A 13,548-nucleotide genomic window follows, 5' to 3' on the forward strand; every position below is an offset into this window, starting at 1 on the left:
TCGAGGAATGCAGTTTGACACCCCTGGTGTATAGTGTCAGTGTATAGGTAACACTGACTCACCAGTGACGTCTCTAGGTGAAGTTCTTCATCTTTCATCCAGCACAGACCGCCATCATTTCTTCCAGCCAGGACTCGTTTCTGCAGGAAATAAAACAGTTATCTCGAGCTCCGCTTGCAGAATACATTACTTAATTTTTAACAACTTCTACATTACACCACATGAAGAAAAAAAGGCGATATAGTATCACTCTGCACAGTAACAGGACCGCCCCCCATTTAAAACAGTGTCCTCAAAAAATAAAATAAATACATCACTGCAGTAATAATATCCCTTAATTAGCCCCTATGGTAATAATATTCCCCATCCTGGCCCCGTTTATCTCATTCCTGGCTCCAGCCATATGTTCTTGCATCCTGCCCTCATGAGTATCCATTCTACATTTCTACCCCATATGATCTCCTCATCCTGCCCCATTTGTCTCCATCCTGCCCTATGATCCAATCCTGCCCCATGTCTTTCATTTTGCCCCGTGTCTCCAATCATGACCCGCATCTACATTCTGCCCATGCCTCCAGTCCTGCCCCCAGTGTGTCCAGCATTGCCCCCAGTGTGTCCAGCATTGCCCCCAGTGTGTCCAGCATTGCCCCCAGTGTGTCTAGCATTGCCCCCAGTGTGTTCAGCATTGCCCCCAGTGTGTCCGACTCCAGCATATTGCCCCAGTGTGTCCAGCATTGCCCCCAGTGTGTCCAGCAATCTTCCCCAGTGTGTCAAGCATATTGCCCCAGTGTGTCCAGCATTGCCCCCAGACAGTGTGTCCAGCAATCTTCCCCAGTATGTCAAGCATATTGCCCCAGTGTGTCCAGCATTGCCCCCAGACAGTGTGTCCAGCAATCTGCCTCAGTATGTCCAGCATATTACCACCAGTGTGTCCAGCATTCTGCCCCAGTATGTCCAGCATTCTGCCCCAGTATGTCCAGCATTCTGCCTCAGTATGTCCATTTGTCCAGTATTGCCCACAGTGTGTCCAGCAATCTGCCCCAGTGTGTCCAGCATTGCCCCAGAGTGTCCAGCATTGCCCCCAGACAGTGTGTCCAGCATATTACCCCCAGTGTGTCCAGCATATTGCCCCAGTGTGTCCAGCATATTACCCCAGTGTGTCCAGCATATTACCCCCAGTGTCTCCAGCAATCTGCCCCAGTGTCTCCAGCAATCTGCACCAGTGTCTCCAGCAATCTGCCCCAGTGTCTCCAGCAATCTGCCCCAGTGTCTCCAGCATTGCCCCAGTGTCTCCAGCATTGCCCCAGTGTCTCCAGCAATCTGCCCCAGTATGTCCAGCATTGCCGTCAGTGTGTCCAGCAATCTGCCCGTGTCTCCAGCATTGCCCCCAGTGTGTCCTCCAGCATTGCCCCCAGTGTGTCCTCCAGCATTGCCCCCAGTGTGTCCTCCAGCATTGCCCCCAGTGTGTCCTCCAGCATTGCCCCCAGTGTGTCCTCCAGCATTGCCCCAGTGTCTCCAGCATTGCCCCAGTGTCTCCAGCATTGCCGTCAGTGTGTCCAGCATTGCCCCAGTGTCTCCAGCATTGCCCCAGTGTCTCCAGCATTGCAGTCAGTGTGTCCAGCAATCTGCCCCAGTGTCTCCAGCATTGCCCCAGTGTGATCAGCAATCATCTGCCCCAGTGTGTCCAGCAATCTGCCCCAGTGTGTCCTCCAGTATTGCCCCCAACGTGTCCAGCAATCTGCCCCAGTGTGTCCTCCAGTATTGCCCCCAATGTGTCCAGCAATCTGCCCCAGTGTGTCCTCCAGTATTGCCCCCAATGTGTCCAGCAATCTGCCCCAGTGTCTCCAGCATTGCCCCAGTGTGTCCTCCAGCATTGCCCCCAGTGTGCCCTCCAGCATTGCCCCCAGTGTGTCCCACCGTTAGCTTACAAAAAAAAACAAAAAAAACGAGTCTCCTCACCTGACCTGGAGCTCCAGCGGCGAGCTCCCTGCAGCAGCGCACACTCGCCGGCGACTGACAATGATGTCAGACGCCGGCGACGTGTGCGCTGCGGCCTACATCAGCCGCCAGCCTCCAATTGGCTGGCGGCTGTTGTTGTTAACTATTGACGTGCGGGCGCGCGGCCGCACGTCAATAGGAAACCGCCGCAGCGCCGGAAGGGGCCCGGTGAGCAGACGAGACGGGGCCCGATGCGGGCCCCCTCTCTCTGCCCACCGGGTCCGGGGGCACCACCACACTCAGGGCTCCGCCGCTATTCCTGGAGAGTTGTTTCACTTGCAGGCTGCGGCCAATCGTCAGCTTCAGCCAGGGGCGGATTAATAAGAGGGTCAATCTGTGTGGTAGCTCAGGGCCCCCCCACACCACTGGGCCCTGGGCTACCGCCCATATTGACCCTCTTATAATCCGCCCCTGGCTGAGAGTGCCTCCAATTCCTTCCCATTATCTTCCACCCGGTCCAGTGCAGAAAGTGCAGTGCTGGCACCTGAGGACAATGGTCATCTGACTTCCACCTCACCCCCTTGCAAATCAGTCAAGCAGTCTGAGCTCCAAGTTATGCAGCAGTCTCTTCTGCTTTTTGATGACTCTTATGGCTGGGGTTCCATAGGCCCATCCACATGGCCATGCCCCAGAAGTGGAGGAGACTGAGTGCACTGATGCCCTGCAGTTGATATGTTGGAGGACAAGTACATGGAAGGGCTACTGCACACGGTCAGTGGACCACAGCAGCACATCTCAAAGATGATGAAACACAGGTACCAACTGCTGGGTCTATCTGCTGTAACACAGGTAAAGGGATGCAGAGACACAGATGCGCAGGAGTTAAACAATTATTCAGTTTATCGATACAGGAATAAACTCCTTACAGGGAGAAAACAAGGGAAATACAATTAAAGGTCTGAGGGTTAAACAATAAATAATCAGTAATTTAGTAATTCAGATTAACAGTCTATCAGTTTCACTTATCGTGACTCGGTTGTCCATTTCTCTCTCAGAGCCTGATGGCTGTGTGGCTGCCAGCTGAGGCCGGTGCTGAGTCTTCCGGCTTCCCTGCCTTACAAACAGTCCTACTTCTGGTGGCAGCGGGCGGTCACCGGTTTTGCCCTCAGAGCCTCTAGTCCATTCAGCTGCCGTGCAAGAGAGTGGAGTCCTCCATAACTTTCCACTCGGCATGCATTTCTCTGCTCGCCCGCCGCTCTCACAACAACCTCCAGCTCAGTGTGCTCTGCACTGCCTGCCCGCTTCTCTCACAACAATATCCCGCTCAGCATGCTCTGCACTGCATGCCTGCCGGCGTCCCTCGGTCCTTTCTGCACTCGTCCTCTTTTGCTGGTGCTGCCTAACACTAATCGCGGCGCGACGCAGGTCCTCACACTCAATCCTCTTTGGCGGGAATCCCTTCTGCTTTCCTGCGCAAAACCCCTTATACTCCTCTAGCCCACTGTTCTGCAAGTCAAGGGTTTGTTCTTTCTCTAATCTCCTTTTCACTGCAAAAGAAGGTTCAGCCCCAGCAGTTCCAGACCCGGTGCCAGCACCCACAGCCTGGTATTCTCTCTTACACTGCAGCGTGCACACCGGCAAGGAGGGCAGAGGTGAAAGATGATGTGGGGGATGAGGAACGGAAGACCATCCTAGTGACATGCACAATTTGGAGAAAGAGGAGATTCTCACGCTGCCACAGCAGCACAGGAAAAGACAGTGCGTTGTGTAAAAGCACAGCGGGGGGCCCCTGGTCAGTACGTCAGCTGCTACTGTCCACTGCGCAGAGGAAATTAGCAAACTAAACCCATCTCAAAGTAACTCCCTGGTGTGGTATTTCTTCAGCCAATGCGCTGACAACAAGACATGGGTGGATTGCATGCTTTGCCGTCAGAACCTGAAGCAAGTCATAAATATTCTGAACCTGAGCATCACATTCATGACGAGACATCTGAATTCCAAGCACGAGGTGCACTGTATTACACACCTTAAGAAGCGTGACAGATCTGAAGCTCCTCCTGCTCCTTCTTCTGCTGCGGTCTCGGCCTCTTCCTCCCACTCACGATCAATGGAGCCACCTGCCTCCCCGCAAAGAGAGGATGTGACAGCACCACCACCAGCAGTGTCACCGAGCATCTCTACAACGTCCCACCTACAAGCCATGGTCCTGAATGACAGCATTTCCAAATTCTTGGCATTTGAAATGCTGCCATTCTGACTGGTGTAGATGTTATGCAGCGCCCCAGGGTCCTGGTCATTGCAGTAATGTCGTTTTCCTCTAGGGGGAGTGATACTACGTATGGAGGCAATAAAGGAGATCTCTTTACCAGGTACCACAAACATACAACAGATTTCATACTCCAGTCCACCAGGGGGAGCTATGCTCCTATTTATGAGGGCACTCTTCACACTTAGGTAAAACTGGTGGCCTGCAGAGGAATTTAGGCAGTTGCTGGCTGAGCTTCACTCAGGTAGTTGGTCCCTGACAGGGGTGGTAGCCTGTCAGAGGCCTAGACAGAAGGTCACAGAGCTGTGCCTGCCCCACGTGCGGCAGTTCCTAAGAAAGGACACGAACAGAGAACTGTATTGTAGAGAGTGAGAAGAAGTCATAGCAAAGGAGTGGATACCTGAAGGAGTTCTGCCTTGCACAGGCTGCCTCCTTCTGAGGCGCAGGATCCCGGTAGCTGGAACACCGAGGGAGCAACAGTCCTTTATGCCTTGCTCCAGAGACCGGCAGGACAGCTAATTGCAAGTTACTGATCCGCCGTATACGCAGGAGGCAAGGTGGCACCCACTAGAGGCCCGGGCATGAGAGAGTCCCTGTAAAAAGCCTCAAGCCACCGGCCATACGGGTTTGTCCTATCCAGCTGGGGGACAGAGAGAGAGAAAACATCGATAACATCAACAACATCTGTGAGGACCTTATGAGAGGCTTAGCAGTAAGGTACTACAACACCAAGGCACTAGAGGAAGGCTAATGATTTCCACCTGGATAAGGGGACTCTGCCTGCCCTGTGATCTGGTGCGCTGGACTGTGGATGCTGAAGCCTTCAGTAAAGAGACTGTAACCTTGTGCCCTCGTTCTTCACTGCGCCTCTCACCATCCACCATCTACACACCGGGAAGCCCTGGGGACATACTTCACCTGTGGGAAGGTATACCATCTAGCTGCCATAACATCACCCCAGTGGACCCTTTAAAGCAGCGTCGGTCACCCTGACCGAATACCACAGGTGGCGTCACGAAATTCCCTTTAAAGACCTTTCCCTTTTACATGGACGTTCCAAGGGCCACGGACCGGGTCAGCCACCGTGACATCCCCCTTGAGAGCCGAAGGACCCAGTACCGAGTATCCCCTAGCCCTTGGGGGCGCTACAGTTACATCTCCCTAACTGTCCACTGAGTAAATGTAGTAGAGGTTGGGACAGAGGTGAAAAGCCTTCTAGTACATGTCCTACTACCACTGAGGATTGCTTGATATTTTGCTGTTTTTCTCCTCCTCTGCTTCCTAAACCACCTCTTCATCTGGTCACAGCAGGTTGTTTTCAATCTCTTCTGTTTGGACAACAAATCCCACACCATACATGACCTGTGGAAGTGTATCAAACAGCAAACAGATGAGTGGTTGGTGACAGTGAACCTTAAGCCCAGCCTGGTGGTGTGCAATAATGGGAGAAGTCTCTCTCGTACCAACTCTGGTTGTAGCTGGTTTGATGCACATCCCTTGCCTGGCACATGTGTTGAATTTGGTGGTGCAGAACTTTATCAAAAATTACCAACTTATGTCAGAACTTGTGCAACTCTTAGCAGGGAAACTCGGACCGAATTTCCATACTTTTAGTGTGATGCCGGCCTTACTATAATACTTCTATGCATGCTGGAAAAAACACTTTAGGTAATGATGGATGAGGTGATTGCACAGGAGATAGAGGAGCAGGAAGAACAGGGCCCATTCACACTGTTATCAGCCCTGTCATCCACACATGGCTCAGAGGGCGGGTTACTGTACCAACAGCGGCCAGGTACACAACTATCCAACTAAGGGACATTTTTCGAGTATGAGGAGGAGAAGTAATGATGTTCACAGCAGGATGGCACTCAAAGCAACTCAAATGCATCACTGGAGCTTGACTGGGGGGATACAAAGAGCCCAGACCATTCACCTGTCACTGTGGACAGCTTGTTGGGAAGCATGGCACAAATGAACCAATACATGCTGCTGTGCCTATTCAATGACTGTCAAGTTGCCCGGATTGTTACCACTGCTGATTACTGGGTTGTCACCCTGCTGGATCTCTGCTACAAGACGAACATACCATCACTGGAGTGGGATAGCAAAATGCGTGAATACAAACGAACGCTGGTAGAGAAGCTACTGACGTCGTTTCAACATGACAGCCGCGGTGTTGTGAATTCTGTGGCTGAGTTCACTTCTGTGGTCACAAGTGGTATTGCAGTCTCTGGGCTTCCTCCCTCAGGTGTTTTGGTGAGCTCGTTGGCTGCCTTGCTATTTAGCTCCACCTGAGTCTGTCTTCCTTGCTCCTTGTCAATGTTCCAGTGTTGGATCTGAGCTACTGCATCTTTCCTTGGGCCTGCTGCTCTGCTAGATAAGTGCTTCTAGTTTGTTTTCTGTTTTTTCTGTCCAGCTTGCTATTAACTTTTGCTGGAAGCTCTGAGAAGCAAAGGGGTGCACCGCCGTGCTGTTAGTTCGGCACGGTGGGTCTTTTTGCCCCTTTGCGTGGTTTTCGTTTTAGGGTTTTTTGTAGACTGCATAGTTCTCTTTGCTATCCTCGCTCTGTCTAGAATATCGGGCCTCACTTTGCTGAATCTATTTCATTCCTACGTTTGTCTTTTCATCTTGCTAACAGTTATTATATGTGGGGGCTGCCTATTCCTTTGGGGTATTTCTCTGAGGTAAGTCAGGCTTGTATTTCTATCTTCAGGCTAGTCAGCTCCTCAGGCAGTGTCGAGTTGCATAGGTAGTGTTAGGCGCAATCCACTGCTGCTTATAGTTGTGTGAGGATAGATCAGGTACTGCAGTCTACAGAGATTCCACATCTCAGAGCTCGTCCTATTGTTTTTGGTTATTGCCAGATCTCTGTATGTGCGCTGATTACTGCACGCTGTGTTGCCTGATTGCCAGCCATAACAGTACAAGGAGCCACACCAATGATTCCCAATAGAGGGAAAAAAGAAATCCTGACATCATTTTTTTTTCTTAGCTCTGTCTTCAGTCTTTTTTTTCCCCTAGACATTAGAGTGCTTCAGGACACAGCTGTGGACATGGATATTCAGGCTCTGTGCTCCTCAATGGATAATCTCGTTGTAAATGTACAAAAGATTCAAGATACTATTGATCAGAAATCGATGCTAGAACCAAGTATTCCGATTCCTGATTTGTTTTTTGGTGACAGAACTAAGTTCCTGAGCTTCAGAAATAATTGTAAGCTATTTTTGGCCTTGAAACCTCATTCTTCTGGTAATCCTATTCAACAGGTTTTGATTATTATTTCTTTTTTGCGCGGCGACCCACAGGACTGGGCGTTTTCTCTTGCACCAGGAGATTCTGCATTGAGTAATGTTGATGCATTTTTCCAGGCGCTGGGATTGCTTTACGATGAGCCTAATTCAGTGGATCAGGCTGAAAAAAATCTGCTGGCTTTATGCCAGGGTCAGGATGATGTAGAAGTATATTGTCAGAAATTTAGGAGGTGGTCAGTACTCACTCTGTGGAATGAATCTGCACTAGCGGCTTTGTTCAGAAAGGGTCTCTCTGAAGCTCTTAAGGATGTAATGGTGGGATTTCCTATGCCTGCTGGTTTGAATGAGTCTATGTCCTTGGCCATTCAGATCGGTCGTCGCTTGCGCGAGCGTAAATCTGTGCACCATCTGGCGGTATTGTCTGAGAGTAAACCTGAGCCTATGCAGTGCGACAGGACTATGACTAAAGTAGAACGGCAAGAACACAGACGTCTGAACAGACTGTGTTTCTATTGTGGTGATTCTACTCATGCTATTTCTAATTGTCCTAAACGCACTAGGCGGTTCGATAGCTCTGCCGTTATTGGTACTGTACAGTCCAAATTCCTTTTGTCCATTACCTTAATGTGCTCTTTGTCATCGTATTCTGTCATGGCGTTTGTGGATTCAGGCGCTGCCCTGAATCTGATGGATTTGGATTATGCTAAACGTTGTGGATTTTTCTTGGAGCCTTTGCGGTGTCCTATTCCGTTGAGAGGAATTGATGCTACACCTTTGGCCAAGAATAAGCCTCAGTACTGGGCCCAGCTGACCATGTGCATGGCTCCTGCACATCAGGAAGTTATTCGCTTTCTGGTACTGCATAATTTGCATGATGTGGTCGTGTTGGGGTTGCCATGGCTACAAACCCATAATCCAGTATTGGATTGGAACTCTATGTCGGTAACCAGCTGGGGTTGTCAGGGAGTACATGGTGATGTTCCATTTTTGTCAATTTCGTCATCCATTCCTTCTGACATCCCAGAGTTCTTGTCGGACTTTCAGGATGTATTTGAAGAGTCCAAGTCTGATGCCCTACCTCCGCATAGGAATTGTGATTGTGCTATCGATTTGATTCCTGGTAGTAAATTCCCTAAGGGTCGTTTATTTAATTTGTCCGTACCTGAACACACCGCTATGCGCAGTTATGTGAAGGAGTCCCTGGAGAAGGGACATATTCGCCCATCGTCGTCACCATTGGGAGCAGGGTTCTTTTTTGTAGCCAAGAAGGATGGTTCGCTAAGACCGTGTATTGATTACCGCCTTCTTAATAAGATCACTGTTAAGTTTCAGTATCCCTTGCCATTGATTTCTGACTTGTTTGCTCGGATTAAGGGGGCTAGTTGGTTTACTAAGATTGATCTTCGTGGTGCGTATAATCTGGTGAGAATCAGGCAGGGAGATGAATGGAAAACGGCATTTAATACGCCCGAGGGTCATTTTGAGTATCTGGTGATGCCGTTCGGACTTGCCAATGCTCCATCTGTTTTTCAGTCTTTTATGCATGACATTTTCCGTGAGTATCTGGATAAATTCTTGATTGTTTACTTGGATGACATTTTGATCTTCTCAGATGATTGGGAGTCTCATGTGAAGCAAGTCAGAATGGTTTTCCAGGTACTGCGTGCTAATTCCTTGTTCGTGAAGGGATCAAAGTGTCTCTTCGGTGTGCAGAAAGTTTCATTTTTGGGGTTCATCTTTTCCCCTTCTACTATCGAGATGGATCCGGTTAAGGTTCAGGCCATCCAGGATTGGACTCAGCCGACATCTCTAAAAAGTCTGCAGAAATTCCTGGGCTTTGCTAATTTTTATCGTCGCTTCATCTGTAATTTTTCTAGCATTGCCAGACCATTGACCGATTTGACCAAGAAGGGTGCTGATTTGGTTAATTGGTCTTCTGCTGCCGTGGAAGCTTTTCAGGAGTTGAAGCGTCGTTTTTGCTGTGCCCCTGTGTTGTGTCAACCTGATGTTTCTCTTCCGTTCCAGGTCGAGGTTGATGCTTCTGAGATTGGTGCAGGGGCGGTTTTGTCACAGAGAGGTTCTGGTTGCTCAGTGTTCAAACCATGTGCTTTCTTTTCCAGGAAATTTTCTGCTGCTGAGCGTAATTATGATGTGGGCAACCGAGAGTTGCTGGCCATGAAGTGGGCATTCGAGGAGTGGCGTCATTGGCTTGAGGGTGCTAAGCATCGCGTGGTGGTTTTGACTGATCATAAGAACCTTACTTATCTTGAGTCTGCCAAGCGCTTGAATCCTAGACAGGCCCGTTGGTCGTTATTTTTTGCTCGTTTTGATTTTGTGATTTCATACCTTCCGGGCTCTAAAAATGTGAAGGCGGATGCTCTGTCTAGGAGTTTTGTGCCCGACTCTCCGGGGTTATCTGAGCCGGCGAGTATCCTCAAGGAAGGAGTCATTGTGTCTGCCATCTCCCCTGATTTGCGGAGAGTGTTGCAGAAATTTCAGGCTAATAAACCTGATCGTTGTCCGGCCGAGAAACTGTTCGTCCCTGATAGGTGGACTAGTAAAGTTATCTCTGAACTTCATTGTTCGGTGCTGGCCGGTCATCCAGGAATCTTTGGTACCAGGGAGTTGGTTGCTAGATCCTTCTGGTGGCCATCTCTGTCACGGGATGTGCGTGCTTTTGTGCAGTCCTGTGGAATTTGTGCTAGGGCTAAGCCCTGCTGTTCACGTGCCAGTGGGTTGCTTTTGCCCTTGCCGGTCCCGAAGAGGCCTTGGACACATATTTCGATGGATTTCATTTCTGACCTTCCCGTTTCTCAAAAAATGTCGGTCATTTGGGTGGTCTGTGATCGCTTTTCTAAAATGATCCATCTGGTGCCCTTGGTTAAATTGCCTTCCTCCTCTGATTTGGTGCCTTTGTTCTTCCAGCATGTGGTTCGTTTACATGGCATTCCTGAGAATATTGTTTCTGACAGAGGTTCCCAGTTTGTCTCGAGGTTCTGGCGAGCCTTTTGTGGTAGGATGGGCATTGACCTATCTTTCTCCTCGGCCTTCCATCCTCAGACTAATGGCCAGACCGAACGAACCAATCAGACCTTGGAAACATATCTGAGATGTTTTGTTTCCGCTGACCAGGATGATTGGGTGTCATTTTTGCCGTTGGCTGAGTTCGCCCTTAATAATCGGGCCAGCTCGGCTACCTTGGTCTCTCCATTTTTCTGCAATTCTGGGTTCCATCCTCGTTTCTCTTCAGGACAGGTTGAGTCTTCGGACTGTCCTGGTGTGGATTCTGTGGTGGACAGGTTGCAGCAGATCTGGACTCAGGTAGTGGACAATTTGACCTTGTCCCAGGAGTAGGCTCAGCTTTTCGCTAATCGCAGACGCCGTGTGGGACCCCGACTTCGTGTTGGGGATCTGGTTTGGTTATCTTCTCGTCATATTCCTATGAAGGTTTCCTCTCCTAAATTTAAACCTCGTTTTATTGGTCCGTATAGGATTTCTGAGATTCTCAATCCGGTGTCTTTTCGTCTGACCCTCCCAGACTCCTTTTCCATACATAATGTATTCCATAGGTCGTTGTTGAGGAGATACGTGGCACCTATGGTTCCATCTGTGGAGCCTCCTGCCCCTGTTTTGGTGGAGGGGGAATTGGAGTATATTGTGGAGAAGATTTTGGATTCTCGTGTCTCTAGACGGAAACTCCAGTATCTGGTCAAATGGAAGGGTTATGCTCAGGAAGATAATTCCTGGGTTTTTGCCTCTGATGTCCATGCCCCAGATCTTGTTCGTGCCTTTCATGTGGCTCATCCTGGTCGGCCTGGGGGTTCTGGTGAGGGTTCGGTGACCCCTCCTCAAGGGGGGGGTACTGTTGTGAATTCTGTGGCTGAGTTCACTTCTGTGGTCACAAGTGGTATTGCAGTCTCTGGGCTTCCTCCCTCAGGTGTTTTGGTGAGCTCGTTGGCTGCCTTGCTATTTAGCTCCACCTGAGTCTGTCTTCCTTGCTCCTTGTCAATGTTCCAGTGTTGGATCTGAGCTACTGCATCTTTCCTTGGGCCTGCTGCTCTGCTAGATAAGTGCTTCTAGTTTGTTTTCTGTTTTTTCTGTCCAGCTTGCTATTAACTTTTGCTGGAAGCTCTGAGAAGCAAAGGGGTGCACCGCCGTGCTGTTAGTTCGGCACGGTGGGTCTTTTTGCCCCTTTGCGTGGTTTTCGTTTTAGGGTTTTTTGTAGACTGCATAGTTCTCTTTGCTATCCTCGCTCTGTCTAGAATATCGGGCCTCACTTTGCTGAATCTATTTCATTCCTACGTTTGTCTTTTCATCTTGCTAACAGTTATTATATGTGGGGGCTGCCTATTCCTTTGGGGTATTTCTCTGAGGTAAGTCAGGCTTGTATTTCTATCTTCAGGCTAGTCAGCTCCTCAGGCAGTGTCGAGTTGCATAGGTAGTGTTAGGCGCAATCCACTGCTGCTTATAGTTGTGTGAGGATAGATCAGGTACTGCAGTCTACAGAGATTCCACATCTCAGAGCTCGTCCTATTGTTTTTGGTTATTGCCAGATCTCTGTATGTGCGCTGATTACTGCACGCTGTGTTGCCTGATTGCCAGCCATAACACGCGGTGAGTGAAAGATTATGGCAGAGGAGGAGGAAGTCACTGATGCAGCTAGCGCACTGCCACCACCTTAGAAGGGAGGAATAGCATGGCTGAAATGTGGCAAAATGTTCTTAGCATGCCACAATATCTGGTATCCGGCACCACCATCTGATATGGTCCGTATTAGCAAGAGGCAGCAACAATATGGTAGACTAGTGCGTGTCGACACATCTCCACGTACTAACTGATGGGTCTGCCCTATTTAACTTTTGAGCCTCCAAGTTGGACACATGGAGTGAATTTGCAATTTATGCCTTGGCGGTACTGGCCTGCCCTGCAGCAAGTGTACTGTTGGAACGTGTGTTTAGCACTGCAGGGAGTTTGATTACAGACAGGAGCATCCACCTGTCTACAGCCAATATAGGGAAGCTAACATTCATTAAAATTAACCAGACAATGATCCCACAGGACTTTTCCTTACCTTTGGCTGACTAGACAACTATACCAGCCACAACCAGCCATTGTTACACTCTAAAAAAACTATAAAAACAAAGATACACAAAAGTGTATCCAAATGTTCGCGCTGACAAACCCCCTATATAATGGGTTAATGCAGAGAAGTAAGTAAAAAGAAGTGTTCAATAAGAAATAAACAGTTTGTAAAATATATAAATATATATGATCCTGAAAAAATCTATAGGGGTAGTAAGCACCTAATAATTCCACATAAGTGCTGTGCAGGAAAAGCAGTCGCTAGTGAGATGCTCTTACCGCAAGTGGTAAAAATCCACAGGTAGTAGAAATCCCAGCGGCTGAAAAGTGTCCTCGCTGCAGCGAATGAAGATCCTGATGTTAGGCTGGAAGTAGTAGTCCTCCGCAAGTAATAGAAATCCCAGCGGCTGAAGCGTGTCCTCGCTGCAGCGAATGAAGATCCTGATGTTCAGCTGGTGAGTGCCGACTGCCCCGGCCGGTGACAGTATAGCCCTCAACACAGCCCCACCTGCAGTAGCGCGGTGTCAGACAGGCCAACTCGTGCGCGATGTGAGTGCGGCGCCAAGGTAGGACCTGTGTACCGCAGTGAGACAGGTGACAGTGCACGTGGTCTGAAACTAGGTACGGATGGTGGTGGGGACCAAAGAACTTCCGACGCGTTTCGGAGACGTCAGTCTCCTTCCTCAGGGATCCACTCGAGGTATATATATATACATATATATACATTTCTTACACATTGTTACACTCTATTTGCCATTTGTTTAATTTTGGGGCCTCACCAGATAAAAATGAAAGAACAAAAATAAAAGAAAAACACAAAAATAGTGTTGGCTACCTCCGTCTCTTTCAAATACACCCCCAAGTCCACCTCTACCCGCTCCATCTAGTTCATCTCCTCCTCTACTTTGACCTTCGCCTCCTGGTCCTAGATTGTTATTTTTTTAAGTTTTATGTTCTTTTAAATCATTTCCCTAAAAAAAAATAAAAAAAACATGTAAAAACAGTGTT

The sequence above is a fragment of the Ranitomeya imitator genome, chromosome 3 (genome assembly GCF_032444005.1).
Source record: "Ranitomeya imitator isolate aRanImi1 chromosome 3, aRanImi1.pri, whole genome shotgun sequence".
Classification (NCBI taxonomy): Eukaryota; Metazoa; Chordata; class Amphibia; order Anura; family Dendrobatidae; genus Ranitomeya; species Ranitomeya imitator.